Source organism: Bombina bombina, chromosome 6 (assembly GCF_027579735.1).
Source record: "Bombina bombina isolate aBomBom1 chromosome 6, aBomBom1.pri, whole genome shotgun sequence".
NCBI lineage: Eukaryota > Metazoa > Chordata > Amphibia > Anura > Bombinatoridae > Bombina > Bombina bombina.
In genome coordinates, this window is record NC_069504.1 from 451,195,645 (window position 1) to 451,213,550 (window position 17,906).

Here is a 17,906-nt window from a genome sequence, read left to right on the forward strand (position 1 = left end):
CCAAAACACCTTAAATAGTAATAAAGGAAGAAATTAGAAAGATTAATTCCAACTAGGAAACTAAAACTGACTAAAAATCGGTGGCGCTTTACAGCTTAGAATAAACTATAGGGCCCAGAATATATTGAAATGGATGTTATATGAATTAAAACCTATTTATAAAGGGGAAGCAACCGCAGCAAATGGTTATACTTAAAATAAATGTAAATGGAATAAATTAGAACATAATATATAGTATGGTAGCACCTGTGGCATATGAATTAATACAGGTGAAACTCGAAAAATTAGAATATCGTGCAAAAGTTCATTTATTTCACTAATGCAACTTTAAAGGTGAAACTAATATATGAGATAGACTCATCACATGCAAAGCAAGATAGTTCAAGCAGTGATGTGTCATAATTGTGATGATTATGGCTTACAGCTCATGAAAACCCCAAATCCACAATCTCATAAAATTAGAATATTACATGCAATCAATAAAACAAGGATTGTACATACCTGTAGAACTATATCGGACCTCTGAAAAGTATAAGCATGCATACTGTATGTACTCAGTACTTGGTTTGGGCCCCTTTTGCAGCAATTACTGCCTCAATGCAGCATGGCATGGAAGCTATCTGCCTTTGGCACTGCTGAGGTGTTATGGAAGACCAGGATGCTTCAATAGCGGCCTTCAGCTCATCTGCATTGTTCGGTCTCATGTCTCTCATCTTTCTCTTGGCAATGCCCTATAGATTCTCTATGGGGTTCAGGTCAGGTGAGTTTGCTGGCCAATCAAGCACAGTAATCCCACAGACATTGAACCAGGTTTTGGTGCTTTTGGCAGTGTGGGCAGGTGCCAAGTCCTGCTGGAAAATTAAGTCCCCATAGAGCTTGTCTGCAGAAGGAAGCATGAAGTGCTCCAAAAAACTCCTGGTAGATGGCTGCGTTGACCCTGGACTTAATGAAGGAAAGTGGACCAACACCAGCAGATGACATGGCTACCCAAATCAACACAGACTGTGGAAACTTAACACTGGACTTCAAGCATCTTGCAGTGTGTGCCTCTCCATTCTTCCTCCATATTCTGGGTCCTTGGTTTCCAAATGAGATGCAAAATTTGCTCTCATCAGAAAAGAGGACTTTGGACCATTGAGCAACAGACCAGGTCTGTTTTTTTCTTTAGCCCAGGTAAGACACTTCTGACGTTATTTGTTGTTCAGGAGTGGCTTGACAAGAGGAATACGACATTTGAAGCCCATGTCCAGGATCCGTCTGTGTGTGGTGGCTCTTGTGAAAGTCCCCAACACTTCTGAATGGCCTTTTCCTGACAATCCTCTCCAGGCTGCGATCATCCCTGCTGCTTGTGCAACTTTTTCTTCCACACTTTTCCCTTCCACATAACTTTCTATTAATGTGCTTTGATACAGCACTTTGGGAACATCCAACTTCTTTTGCAATTACCTTTTGAGGATTTCCCTCCTTATGGAGGGTGTCAATGATGGATTTCTGCACAACTGTCAGGTCAGCAGTCCCATGATTGTGATTCCTACTGAACCAGACTGAGAGACCATTTAAAGGCCCAGGAACCCTTTGCAGGTGTTATGGCTTAATTAGCTGATTAGAGTGTGACAATTTGAGCCTAGAATATTGCACCTTTTCACAATATTCTAATTTTCTGAGATTGTGGATTTGGGGTTTTCATAAGCTGTAAGCCATAATCATCACAATTATGACAAATCACGGCTTGATCTATTTTGCTTTGCATGTAATGAGTCTATCTCATATATTAGTTTCACCTTTTAAGTTGCATTGGTGAAATAAATTAACTTTTGCACGATATTCTAATTTTTTTAGTTTTACCTGTATATGATATATATATAAAAAATATCATTTTAATATTACATAAAGTTTACATAAAAATGAAAAGAAAATATAAAAATTAAAAAAAAAAAAAATTCACACATATATTTGGAAAGGAACCCATCTACAATTTACACAATTCATAGCAGAAATGAACATAAATAATAAGAACTTAAAATTTACAAGTGAAATCAGTAACAGAAAAATACGTTTTCTAGATTTAGAAATCTATATCACAAATAACACTATTATTACCAAAACACATTTTAAGGCCGTTGACGCCAACAATTACATACATCAGACTAGCTGTCACCACCAAAAGTGGAAAAATAATATCCCTAAAGGACAGTTATTGCGTATTCGAAAAAATTGTAGTAGCGACACTGACTTTGACACACAATCAGACATTCTTAGATAAATGTATAGCCAGAGGATACAAAGAAACAGCTATTTTGGCTATTAAAGAGGAAATAGGAATACAAGATAGAAAAGTGCTATTAACAAAAAAGAAAGACACAAAAAATTACTGACAATAAAGAACGTTTTATTCCCTTCATTACCAAATACAGTCATAACAATTATCTAATAGAAAAAATTATAAGGAAACATTGGCCAACCCTAAAAAGCGATGAAAGGATAGGGGAATTACTGCCTAAATACCCTAAATACCCTAACATAATATACAAGAAATCTCAAAACTTAAAATCTATTCTAGCCCCTACAAAGATTAAAAAGAAATCTAATAGGGACCAAGACCTTATGGGTAAAGAAATAAATGGTTTCTTCCCATGCCTTACATGTAAGGCTTGTAAACATTCAGAGAAAGAAAAAGAAATAAAGTCCAGTGTTACAGGAAAGAGCTACAAAATCAAACAAATCAGATGTTCCAATCAGTTTACCTTTTAGAATGCAAATGTGGCCTACAATACATAGGAGAGTCTGAAAGGCCCCTTAGAGATCGGATTAAAGAACATATCCTATCTATTGAGAAGAACCATGATCAGGAAAGGAATAAGGAACTCCCTATCCCTAGACATTTTTTTAAGTTGCAATAAAGCAAATACTAAATATCTAAAATATACTGGAATTGCAAAGGTCAAAAAAAATGGAGGGGCACTGATATACATAATAGTTTGCTAAGATTAGAGAGCAAATGGATTTTCGAAATGAAGACCCTGACCCTGAATCGATTACATCAATAGTTTGAGTTAGGCTGTTTTCTCACAGATTAAATATGCAGATTAATTTTTTCTAATTTTTTCTAATTTTTAATTTTTGAGTTTACTAGTATAATTTATAATCATAATTATAATAAATATTCCCACGTCTATTTATCCATATCTCCTAATAGATATCTCTATTAAATAATAATTTAAAAAAAAATCCTTAGTATTCCAAACTTTAAATATTCCTAATTATATATATACTGTTGAATATGTTTTCTTCAAACTAATGAAATAATATATATCACTAAATAGGTTTTATGAAATTGACTAAAATAAGTCAAAGTAATGGAATTGGTGAATAAATGTTCCACTTTATTAATTTCTATTAGCATTAAGGGTATAACCAGTCTTTTTATACTATAATTAATTCAAAATTATGTAAATTTGAATGTGCTTATTTCAACCACTGTAAGTATTATAAGAATACAATGTAATGTTTCATTAAAGTATATGTACATTTCTATAAAATATAATATATGCACAATATAAATTATTTGCATTGAATTCCCTAATTAGATTGTGAGCATGTCGCAACCAGCATGTTTTATATGGACATTTTAAACCAAACCTGTATCTTTTATAGTCTCAATTTTGACACGTAACATTGAATGTATTAATTATGATATTTGCTGCCATTTGGGTATTATATTAATAAAAATATAGAGCTTCTCTCAAATAAATCTTTAAAGTAATGAACTTTATAAATCAAACCTATCTATCTATCCATTGGGTACTTGTAAAGTGCAAACTAATCACCCGTGAGGGTCTCAAGGCGCTATGGGGGGGAGAGGGGGGCTAAGGGAAGACGATTCAGTTGAAGAGCCAGGTCTTGAGGTCCTTCCTGAAGTTTGTAAGGGAGGTGGATTGTCTGAGGTGCAGCGGGAGGGAGTTCCATGACCTTGCTGCCATATAGGAGAAGGATTTTCCTCCAGCTGTTTTTTTCTTGATGCGGGGGATGACTGCGAGTGCTTGGTCGGAAGAGCGGAGTTGTCTGGAGGGGGTGTAGAAATTGACATGGTGGTTGATGTATTCAGGACCGATGTTGTGGAGAGCCTTGAATGCATGGGTTAGGAGCTTGAAGGTGATTCTCTTGTTGACGGGGAGCCAGTGTAGGTTCCTTTTTTGGTGATGTGGTTTTGGCGAAGGATGTCGAGGATGAGTCTGGCCGAGGTGTTCTGGATGCGTTCGAGTCGTTTCTGGAGCTTGATGGTGGACCCGGCGTAGAGTGCATTGCCGTAGTCCAGTCGACTACTGACGAGGGCGTGGGTGACACTTGGCATTTAATTAACAAATTAATACCCCTATAAAGGCACTAGGTTACGAGTGTAAGGTAAAGCTTGACAAAGGCGTAATATCCAAAACATGTTGCTTTACTTTTTGGTCCGTCTGAGGATCTGTACATGTGAATTTAGCATAGCTAATACTCATGAGTATAAAAATCATAGCCGTCGTTCTGGTCTTGAAAGCATTTATGTGCAGATCGGTGGAATCCTGTCTTCATCCTACTGAACAAGTGTAGGTTTGGAGAAGTTTTGGAAAAAAGATCTGTCAGTATCTCGAGAGACGTCCGGCACCACCCGATGTAGGTAAGACATAAATAACCCTACTTGGAAACTTTCCCTACTTGTGACAAGTTTTCTTGTCTGTCCTCTCTCTTTTATAGAAAAAATTCTCTAGAAAAAGAAGAAAAAAACCTAACCGCAGTGAAAGTAACCTTAAAGAGAAGCTAAGGAACTTGTGGGTTAGCAAACAACACTGTGTGGTCTCTGTTCGTATATTTGAATTAACAAGGATCCACTTGGACTTATAATAGACTTTTGCTTACTACACTATTTAAAGTAACCGTATTAGGGTATCGTGTTTTAGATACCCTATATTTGGTTTTGGTTTTATATTGTGGTGGAATGCACCATATGTTGATGTGATTTTATGCTGACTTGTTTGGAAGTGTGTACTTTTTTATCTAGGTGTGTTATTTTTAACTGGTCGACCATATAAGTGTGATTTTAATATTTTCTTTTCATTTTTATATTTTCTTTTCATTTTGTAAACTTTATGTAATATTGAAATGATATTTTTTATATATATCATATATTAATTCATATGCCACAGTTGCTACCACACTATATATTATATTATCATTTATTCCATCTACATTTATTTTAAGTATAACCATTTGCTGCATTTGCTTCCCCCTTATAAATAGGTTTTAATTCATATAAAATCCATTTCAATATATTCCGGGCCCTATAGTTTATTTTAAGCTGTAAAGCGCCACAGATTTTTAGTCAGTTTTAGTTTCCAAGTTGGAACTAATCTTTCTAATTTCTTCCCCGGCCACAAGTGTCCTGCTGCTCCTGACCATTGGATGAGTTGTCACTGTCATATATATTAATTTAATTTTCAGGTTTAAAAACATAGAATTTGGTTTTTCCGAACGCTGCTGTGCTTTGCATATCATGAGAATAATGCTGCCAGATCACTGGTAAGCATCAAACTACATCATAATATCTTATCGTAATTGAACCTCTGACTTTCCTTTTAATTTAATGATTGGAAACAATTTTGACAATTCTTTTGCCCTGGTCTTTCTTTTTTCCTTATTATTATTATTATTATTATTATTATTATTATTATTAATTTTATTCAATTCGAAAGTAAAGCCAAGTTACCTCTAATATAGTTGCTTCACCTAGACTGAGGGCATGATATTATATATATGATATTCCTTTGGAAATAAAAAGTTGCTGTGTGCAGGGAAGGGGAGTTATTCTATTTATTTAATTTTATTCTTTGAATTATTTGTAATATAAAAAGTCTTCATGAAATTTGCTCTTATATGTTCAGCTGGCACTGAAAGAAAGATAGAAAAACAGGTTATTTTTAATTGTTTGCATTCCATAATGTAAGCTTTTTGTTAAAATTACTTTTCTATTTGCTTCTTATTGGAAATAACAGTGAAATAATTTCGTTATGAACTAATTTATTTAATGAATATTCTGACAAACAAAATAGCAGTAAGATCAAAATTCTACAGAAAAAAGCTTTAAGAAAACAAATCTTTTGGACAAAACTAATTTTTGTCTGTGTCTTCCTATATTTACAGATTCCTTTATTAGCTGGAATCATTAACAGCTATTTACTTGCTAATAAGTGGAGGACATTCAAAAGAGATGTCACATCTATTTAGAAGTTTTAAACTTCAATTGTATTCTACATGTTTGTGTTAAAAATGGGCTCACAAAAATGATTTAAATAAATAAAGATCTCTTATCTATCTACAGTTCTTCATTGTCTATGTACTGTATAAAAAACAGCTCCCAAACCAATCTCAGAGGTATCTATATGCAGAAAAAAATCTCTTTATCAAAGACACATGCCACAAGGAAAGGCTTGTTATGAACTTTATCTGGACTTTTAGCTTTGATAAGGTGAGAGGGGATTCCAAAGTGGGGGAAAAAGTGCCAATAATAACCAATTCTACGAAATGACTAGGCCATTTATGAATAGCTTCTACCATATTTAGCTGGTGTTTCGCCATTTATCTTCCTATAATATACCTACAATATTTAGCCTCCAGGATATCTAGATTTATAAGTAGTGGAAAAGCCTGTAGGTCATTTAACCAATCAGTAGTATTCCACCTTAATGAAATATACAGTATATGTAACAATCAGGGACGGAACATACAATGTGGCTAAAACCCTAAATGGTTGAAGGATTGCTTTTAAACCATTTGGTAGATATTGTTATCATGCTCTGACAAAGTTCTTTAGGGAGTGAAACAAGTAAGGGTTTATGGTTTTGCTGCACGTTTAACTAAGAAAGAAGCTGTGTTTTAAAAGAACCTACTGGCTTTTCCTCTAACATAAGACAGCATAATACTGTTAACCAGCTGTTGCAGATGGTTATATGTCTGTGTGGAAGGACAAGCATTGCCCTGCTAACCTACTCCCTGGGAGAACAGGATAATAATGTTAACCAGCTGCTGCCGATGGTTATACATCTATGTGGAAGCACAGTGATCATGCAGCACTGTGAGTATAACAGTTTGGGTATGAGAGTTAGTTGCTACATTTTAGAATCTGCTTGTTGAAAGCACAGGAAGGTAATTAAAATAATTCTCCCCTGGGTTAGCACTGTGGGGCCAGACTAAAATATACATCTTTGCTGATTCTATTTGAGTATAACAAGTATTAGTTTAGCAGGCTTAGTAGTTAATCTAGCTTTCCTAAATGTATTAAATACTTCCACCACTTTTTGAAGATGTAAGTCCCAGTCCTTATTATGAATTATGACATCATAAAAATATACAGAGGCATATTGTGTATGAGATCTTAGCAGGTTGTTAATAAATCACTGGAAAATTACTGGGCCTCCATGGAAGACAAAAAAAAACACCATTTTGTACTGTAAAAGGTCATTAAGTGTAGCAAATGTGGTTTTCTCTCCTCTTTGTTAGATATCTGCCAATAATCTTTTGTGAGATCAATTGTGGAGAGAAATCTAGCCTTTTACCATTATTTTTACTAGCTTATCAACATTTGCATGGTATTTGCATCACATCATTAGAAACCTTGTTTAATTTTCTTAAGTTATTACAGAATATAATGGAACCATCTGGTTTAGGTACTAAAACAGCTTTTATCCTCAGCAATTCTTTTGGCTTTAATTTAACAGTTACCTCTGTATCTGTAATTACTTTATGAGATACTTCATATGTTCTACCTGTTTTAATTTTAATTCTTGCTGACTGGAGTTAGGGAACCAACACAGGTATTATCTTCCACTACTACACAAGACTCTTGGTCCTTCCACGATTGAAGGAGGTTAATATGAATAAAATGTTCATTCTTGTAGTAATCAAGCAGACTCATTTTTTAATTTATGGGCATAATTTTTCTATAATTTCATAGTGTCCTTGCCAATATGCTAGGTGTTTGCTCTCTGCTGTTGGCACTAAAGTCATCACAATGTCACCTTGATTTAAACAGCATAATGGTAGCACTTCTGTCATAATTTCACTTCTCAGAGCCTTTTGCATTCTCTATGTGCTAGTAAACAAGAGGTATGACACGAGCCATACACACCTTCATCTATTCTATGTGCTGTATAACATTAGACTCTCTGTCTCCCTTTTCCTCCCACTCTTCCTTAAGCACATCCAACATGGCACTGGGATGTCTTCCATACAACAACTCAAATGGGGAAAAACAATTGATGAACTCCCAAATTGCAAATAATATATATGGACGTACCAGGTCCCATATCCTTTCCATCCCTACTATCATCCATTGAGGGTCTGGTTAAACCTTCTCTGTCTGAGAGTGATACACATTTAAACAACTGACACAATTCATTCATGAGTCTAGACACAAAAGGGGTACCTTGGTCAGTTAGTATCTTTTTCTGGGTGACTATGCATGAAAACACTTGAACCAATATTTTGCTATGTTTTTAGTAGTAGTTTTACTTATGGGAATAGCATCATTGTGTTATGGGTAGCATAATTATGTATAATCAAGATGAATTGGTGACCCCTGGCTGACTATTCTAATGGACGCCCCAAATTCATACCAATCCTTTCAAAACAGACATTGATTACTGGGTACAATTACAACCCTCAATCTGGGTTTTGGAGAAATTAATTGCCACTCTGGACATGGTATCTCCTCATAGACTCCTGGCCAAAATAAGATTTTCTTGAGTTTTATCCACCCCAGGTGACCTCCCAAGAAATGTCAGTGGGCAGACTCTAACACTTTTCTGGTTTTATATAAATGAACTACTAACTGTTTAAGTTCCAGTCCTTCTTCTTTAGTTACCTGAGGCATTAGGATGAAATAAGGATAAGTATATTTTGTTTGGCAATCAAAATTAACTCCATTGTCCTCTATCACCCCGGGCTGTGTATTAGGTGGCAAGAGATAATTTACTTGGTATCACCCAAAACTATAGCTATACATGTTTGAATTGCTATTATCAAATTCAGTTCCCTGGTTTGTTATTGACACTCTTTGCTCTCCTGATATCGCTGATTCTATACATTGTGGGGTTACTACCTTATTAAAGGGGCAGTTTAGTCAAAATTAAACTTTCATGATTCAGATACTGTAACATAGTAACATAGTAACATAGTAGATAAGGTTGAAAAAAGACTGAAGTCCATCGAGTTCAACCTATACAAATCTAAAATACTTACAAAAAGCTCCAGTTAAGCTTAAATAACCCCATTAAAATGTGACCCATTTAATACTAGCAATCATATCCATGAATTTTGTTTATATACAGAAATTTATCCAGACTATTTTTAAATGTATCTATGGTATTGGCATTCACTACCTCCTTTGGTAATGAGTTCCACAATTTTATTGCTCTTACAGTGAAAAAACGTTTCCGTTGCAGGAGATTAAATCTCCTTTCCTCCAACCTTAAATTATGACCTCTTGTCAGAACCAATTTTCTTGGAATAAAAAGAGCTTCTGCCATCTCTGTATATGGGCCTTGAATATATTTATATAAAGTAATCATGTCACCTCTCAAGCGCCTTTTTTCTAAAGAGAACAGACCCAGTTTGGCTAGCCTCTCCTCATAGGTTAATTTCTCCAATCCCCTTATTAGCTTTGTGGCCCTTCTCTGAACTTTTTCTAGTTCTGCAATATCTTTTTTAGCAATCGGTCCCCAGAACTGCACTCCAAACTCAAGGTGAGGTCTTACCAGGGCTTTATATAATGACAGAATTATGCTTTCCTCCCTTGAATCAATGCCTCTTTTAATACATGCTAGTATCTTATTAGCCTTTGAAGCCGCTGCCCTGCATTGTGCACTCATCTTTAGCTTGTTATCTATTACTACTCCCAAATCCCTTTCCTCCTGTGTTTGGCTAAGTCTTGTCCCATTTAAAAAATACATAGCCTGCTTATTTTTACTTCCAAAATGTAGAACCTTACATTTTTCCGTATTAAATCTCATTTTCCATTCACTTGCCCATAGTTCTAATTTTAGCAAATCCCTTTGCAAAGAGAGTTCATCCTGCTCTGACCTAATGACCTTACTTAACTTAGTATCATCTGCAAAAATAGAGATGTCGCTATTTAATCCTTGCTCCAAGTCATTTATAAAAATATTAAAAAGAACAGGGCCCAGTACTGATCCCTGGGGGACGCCACTGATTACCTTTGTCCAATCTGAGTATGATCCATTTACTGCTACTCGTTGCTCCCTATCTTTTATCCAGTTATTTATCCATGAGCTAACATTTTCAGCTATTCCCAGTCCCTTAATTTTGTGCATTAATCTCTCATGTGGCACTGTATCAAATGCCTTTGCAAAATCTAAGTATATCACATCAACTGATTCCCCTTTATCTATATTTTTACTTACTTCCTCGTAGAATCTAATTAGATTAGTTTGACATGATCTATTTCTCCTAAAGCCATGCTGATTAGAACTCATAATCTTGTTTACACGAATATGCTCATCAATATAATCCCTTATAATCCCTTCAAATATCTTCCCCACTATTGATGTCAGACTAACTGGTCTATAGCTTCCTGGATCATCCCTGCTTCCCTTTTTGAAGAGTGGCACCACATCAGCTTTACGCCAATCCTGGGGTACCATGCCTGAGGATAATGAGTCTTGAAAAATTAAGAGTAAAGGTTTGTCTATAACAGTGCTAAGTTCCCTTAACACCCTTGGGTGTATTCCATCTGGGCCTGGAGTTTTATTTACCTTAATATTTTTTAGTTTTTTCCTGATATCCTCTAAACAAAACCCAGTTAGTGGTATGGACTGGCATGTTCTATTCTGTTCCAAAGTATCATTCAATGGTTCCTCTCTTGTGTATACTGAAGAAAAAAACTGGTTTAGTACCTCAGCCTTCTCCCTGTCATTATTTATCATGCTACCCTCCACACATTTTAATGTACCTATATTATCCTTCTTAGATTTTTTGCTATTTATGTACTTAAAGAACCTTTTAGGGTTAGACTTAGAATCCTTGGCAATTAATTTTTCATATTCAATTTTGGCTAATTTGATTGCTTTTTTGCATGCTTTGTTACATTCCTTATAAATATTGTATGCTGAGTCTGTACTATTTTCTTTTAATAATTTAAATGCCCTACGTTTTTTCCTAATTTCTTTTAACACATTTATATTTAGCCATAACGGCTTTTTTTTATTTTTATTTTTATAACCATATGGTATGTATTGATATGTATATTTATTTAACAAATTTTTAAATATTATCCATTTATCCTCTGTATTTTTATTAGAAAATACATTGTCCCAATTTATATTATTTAATGATTTCCTTAAATCGTTGAATTTTGCTTTTTTGAAATTAAAAGTCTTAGTTAAGCCTTTAAAACACTGCATATGAAAAGAGATTTCAAATGTGACCATGTTATGATCACTGTTACCCAAATGTTCTTTGATTTCTATGTTTGATATTATATCTGTATTGTTTGATAGCACTAAATCCAATATAGCTTTACTCCTAGTTGGCTCCTCTATTAATTGTGACAAGAAGTTATCCCTGAGAACATTTAAAAATCTATCCCCCTTAGCTGAATTACTAGTTTCATTGGCCCAGTTTATATCAGGGTAGTTAAAATCTCCCATAATTACAGCACTGTTATTAGCAGCCTTACCTATTTGCATTAGTAGTTGAGTTTCCTCTGGGTCACTAATGTTGGGAGGCTTGTAGCATGTTCCTAGTAATATTTTTTTAGGATTTTTCCCCCCACTCTTTATTTCAACCCACAGGGTCTCTACATTGTCACTTGCATCATAAATATCTTCCCTTATTGTAGGTTTAAGGTCAGGTTTAATATACATGCAGATTCCTCCACCCCTTTTATTATTCCTGTCCCTCCTAAATAATGTATACCCCTCTAAGTTAACTGCCCAGTCATGTGAATCATCCCACCAAGTTTCAGTTATACTGATAACATCATAGTCCTCTTCTGCAACTAAGAGCGTCAGCTCCCCCATTTTACCTGTCATGCTTCTTGCATTTGTTGTCATACATTTAATTTTCATGTGCTTTCTGCTGCTACTTGGTGTACTTTCCTCTATACTTTCTAATGTGACATTTCTTAAGTCATCCCTTCCTTGAGATATTAATGGAGAGACATATTCAGACACTGATCTCTCTGTTCTATTTTGTTCAAATTGACCCTCCCCCCCTTTGCCTAGTTTAAAAGGTTCTCTAAACGTGCTACCATCCTTTCCCCCAACACACCTGCACCCATGTCATTCAGGTGCAATCCATCCTTACTGTACAATTTGTACCCTAGTGAAAAATCAGCCCAGTGTTCTAAAAAGTCAAACCCCTCATTTTTACACCATGTTTTTAGCCATGAATTAACAGACCTTAGCTCCTTCTGCCTTACTGAGTTAACACACGGCACTGGTAATATCTCAGAAAATATTACTTTGGATGTCCTTGCTTTAAGCTTGCTACCTAACTCCCTGAAGTCATTTTTTAGGACTCTCCATCTCCCACTGATTTCTTCATTAGTACCAATATGCACCATGACTGCAGGATCAGACCCGCATCCCTCTAACAATCTATCAATACGCTCCACAATATGCCTAACACGAGCCCCTGGAAGACAGCAAACTGTTCTATGTAAAGGGTCTGGATGACAAATTACCCTATCAACCTTCCTTATAATAGAGTCTCCTACCACCAACATCTGCCTCTGGCCCTGACTTGTATGCCCCTCTTCCATGACTGAAGGACTGCCCACCATAGTATGCTCCTCTTCCACAGCTAAAGGACTGTTCACTATACTAGGCAACACGGCCCTCTCTGACACTGCCACCCCTGAACTGATATCCCCAACATCTTCACTTAATCTTGCAAATCTATTGGGGTGTACCAGCTCAGAACTGGCCTGTCTCTTCCGCTTACTTCGCCCTCTAACTGTGACCCAGCTACATCCTGGAGTCTCCTCATCTGAATCCTCCCCATTCCCACTGCTGGAACCATTAACAACCAGCTCAGTCCTATCCATTTCCCTTTCAAGTGTCTGAATTTCATGTAGTGTTGCAATTCGTTCCTCCAGATCCCCAATACGAGTTTCTAAAGAGACAATATGCTCGCACTTGCCACAAACATATAATCCCAGAAGCGGCTGCTCCAGTGATGCAAACATGTGGCAAACTGTACACTGAATGAGATTCTCACACATTCTTAATAAAAGGTTTAACTTAAAAGTATTAAATAAATATATTTCCCCTTGGTTACCCCAAAACCTTGTTTGCCTAACTACCTTGGTTAGCTAACTATTATACTTAAACAGACAATGTTACTTTAACAGAGAATCAATACAGCAAGCCTAAAAGAGCAAGCTCACAGAGTAAATGTGCTAAATTTATAGGCTTCCAAGGCCCAAACAGGTGAAAATAATCCCACCCCTAATTACCCACACAGACAGAAAAACAAAAAAAAAAAATGGAATGCTAGAAATAAAGTTATTTAGTTATTTCCTTTTTTTAAAATAAAAATGCAACCCTTGCAAAGCAAATAATTTAGAAAATAGCTTGGTTAGCTATTATACTTAAACAGACAATGTTACTTTAACAGAGAATCAATACAGCAAGCCTAAAAGAGCAAGCTCACAGAGTAAATGTGCTAAATTTATAGGCTTCCAAGGCCCAAACAGGTGAAAATAATCCCACCCCTAATTACCCACACAGACAGAAAAACAAAAAAAAAAAAATGGAATGCTAGAAATAAAGTTATTTAGTTATTTCCTTTTTTTAAAATAAAAATGCAACCCTTGCAAAGCAAATAATTTAGAAAATAGCTTGGTTAGCTATTATACTTAAACAGACAATGTTACTTTAACAGAGAATCAATACAGCAAGCCTAAAAGAGCAAGCTCACAGAGTAAATGTGCTAAATTTATAGGCTTCCAAGGCCCAAACAGGTGAAAATAATCCCACCCCTAATTACCCACACAGACAGAAAAACAAAAAAAAAAATGGAATGCTAGAAATAAAGTTATTTAGTTATTTCCTTTTTTAAAATAAAAATGCAACCCTTGCAAAGCAAATAATTTAGAAAATAGCTTGGTTAGCTATTATACTTAAACAGACAATGTTACTTTAACAGAGAATCAATACAGCAAGCCTAAAAGAGCAAGCTCACAGAGTAAATGTGCTAAATTTATAGGCTTCCAAGGCCCAAACAGGTGAAAATAATCCCACCCCTAATTACCCACACAGACAGAAAAACAAAAAAAAAAAATGGAATGCTAGAAATAAAGTTATTTAGTTATTTCCTTTTTTTAAAATAAAAATGCAACCCTTGCAAAGCAAATAATTTAGAAAATAGCTTGGTTAGCTATTATACTTAGACAATGTTACTTTAACAGAGAATCAATACAGCAAGCCTAAAAGAGCAAGCTCACAGAGTAAATGTGCTAAATTTATAGGCTTCCAAGGCCCAAACAGGTGAAAATAATCCCACCCCTAATTACCCACACAGACAGAAAAACAAAAAAAAAAATGGAATGCTAGAAATAAAGTTATTTAGTTATTTCCTTTTTTTAAAATAAAAATGCAACCCTTGCAAAGCAAATAATTTAGAAAATAGCTTGGTTAGCTATTATACTTAAACAGACAATGTTACTTTAACAGAGAATCAATACAGCAAGCCTAAAAGAGCAAGCTCACAGAGTAAATGTGCTAAATTTATAGGCTTCCAAGGCCCAAACAGGTGAAAATAATCCCACCCCTAATTACCCACACAGACAGAAAAACAAAAAAAAAATGGAATGCTAGAAATAAAGTTATTTAGTTATTTCCTTTTTTTAAAATAAAAATGCAACCCTTGCAAAGCAAATAATTTAGAAAATAGCTTGGTTAGCTATTATACTTAAACAGACAATGTTACTTTAACAGAGAATCAATACAGCAAGCCTAAAAGAGCAAGCTCACAGAGTAAATGTGCTAAATTTATAGGCTTCCAAGGCCCAAACAGGTGAAAATGTAGGGCATGTAATTTTAAACAACTTTCCAATTTACTTTTATCATCAAATTTGCTTTAATCTTTTGGTATTCTTAGTTTAAAGCTAAAACTAGGTAGGCTCATATACTATTTATAAGACCTTGAAGGCTGCCTCTTATCTGAATGCATTTGACAGTTTATCACAGCAAGAGGATATTAGTTCATGTGTGCCGTATAGATAACATTGTGCTCACGGCGTGTAGTTACTAATGAGAGGACACTGAATGGCTAAAATGCAAGACCTGAGATAAGGGGGTACTCTACAGAGGCTTAGATACAAGGTAATCACAGGGGTAAAAGTATATTAATATAACTGTGTTTGTTATGTAGAACTGGGGAATGGGTAATAAAGGGATTATCTATCTTTTTAAACAATAAAAATCTGGAATAGTCTTTCCTTTTAAAGCATTTTCCATGTTCATTCCACAAAGCCTCTTTATGGTTTATTACCTGTATTTGCTCTCCCTTCATTACTGTCTCATTTTCTTTGGTTTAGGGCTTGTGATATATAATTAGATATCGTATATTCCTGGCAGAAAGACAAACCACATAGACACAAAGATCATTCACAACAATATAATCACAAAAGGAAGAATAAAAATAAAAGAAAGGGTCACTTCAACCACACACCGAATGCCAAGCGAGTTACATTCTCAAGCATTGACACAGATAACACAGAAAGTTCACAGACAGCAGAAGAATCACAAGCACATACTTCCAATGAAGTAACAACAAGCCATAGTACCTCTGAAGGCAGAATTAAACTTTCAACACTAGTACAAACACCGATCACCAGTAGTACACCAAAAAAGGATTTACCACTACGTTATCCAAGCAGAATAAAAAAGACCACACAAAAGAAGTAGGATCAGTAATCAACCTATCTAATACCACCCTCAACAGCTCCCAAGTCAGTCTACTGAATAAAGGGTTGTCTTTTGCCCCGTCCACCAACTTTGATCTCTTTTCCACCATTCTAGATATTAACGCCTTGGTTAGAAAAATCACACTATACAAACACTTCTCACAAATCACATGCACTGACAATGAACAAGCCAACAGCGTACAGTTAGAGAATACAGCACATACAAACATTAACTCTATAGGCTTACAATTTAGAGACCTCTGTGATCTGAACACTCTCACCTCACTCCAAGCCCTCACACTTAGAGAAGTCAGCACCTATGACACAGTTCCCACACTTAAAACACTACCACACACTAAATCTTATTTTTATCCAGTCCATAGCAGAAGTGAAGCCATAGAGATGTTCCAAAACCTTGTAGAATTGGAACTCACTAGTTTACATTCCTCCTTAGAGAACGCCCCCAATGCGACAAGCAAACATAATCTATCTTCTAGTGAACAATTGGCACTCAAATCACTTAGTACTAATAAAGACATAGTGGTTACCCCAGCAGATAAGGGAGGGGCAATAGTAATCCTCAATACTGAAGACTACAAAAAAGAGGTATACAGACAACTAAATGATAGGGAGACATACTCAAAACTAACTTTCAATCCGACACACAAATTCAAACAAGAACTCCATAATTTATTGGACTCTGCAATTGAGGAGGGACACCTAACTCAAGACATAGCTACTTATTGCCTAGTTGAGTACCCTACCATCCCTACATTCCGCATAGTCCCCAAAATACATAAGACTCTCATTGACACACCTGGCAGACCTATAGTAGCCAGCAGAGGCTCACTATGCGAGAGAGTAGGGAACTGGCTAGACAACATATTACAACCCATAGTCAAATCCTTGCCAGGATACATACGAGACAGCACACACTTAATACAACAAATACAAGCAGTTACATGGCTAGAAAATTACACTTGGTTATCCATAGACGTCTCAGCACTCTATTCAAGCATCCCCCATGAGGAAGGCCTCACAGCTTTGACATACATGCTAAGGAGACACACCAGTTACCCAGAGGAATTCATTACATTCCTTGTGGAACTCACAAAATTTCTCCTTACACACAACTACTTTGTCTTCGAGGGCCATTACTACCTCCAGAAATGTGGCACTGCCATGGGGGCCAAGTTTGCCCCCTCTTATGCAAACTTGTATATGGGATATTTTGAACATCTTTATCTCTTCGGGGGTGGACTGGCCCTTGAGGACAAGGTAGTTGTGTATGGTAGATTTATAGATGATCTAATTTTGATCTATAAGAAGAACACAGAACTTACCATCCAAGAAATCATTAATTATTTTAACAATAACATACTCAATCTGACATTCACACACCAAAATGACGACCATATTATCAACTTTCTAGACCTTACACTAGAACACAATAGGACAGGAGAAATCATCACTAGCACATTCAGAAAACCGCTAGCAAGAAACACAATACTAAGAGCAGACTCTTGCCATGCCCCACACATACAAAAAGGTATCCCTAAGGGCCAATACCTCAGACTACGGAGAAACTGTAGTTCCCTCCAGGCATACATCAAACAAGCAGATGAACTAACAAATAGACTAGTAGCTAGAGGCTACAAAAAAAGTTTACTTTTCAAAATCAAATTACAAGTGATGAGAATGGATAGGACATCACTGCTAATTAGCAAAACAGCCAAAAGTACATCAAACAGAAATGACATAAAAGAAGACATATGTTTTGTCACAAACTATAGCAATCAATTTTACACCATCACCAGAATTATTAAAAAGTATCTCCCTGTTCTTAATAGTGACATCATCTTAAGAGATAAATTACAGAAATGCATTAGATTTGTAGCCAAAAAAGCACCAACAATACGAGACAAGATTACACACAAGTTTC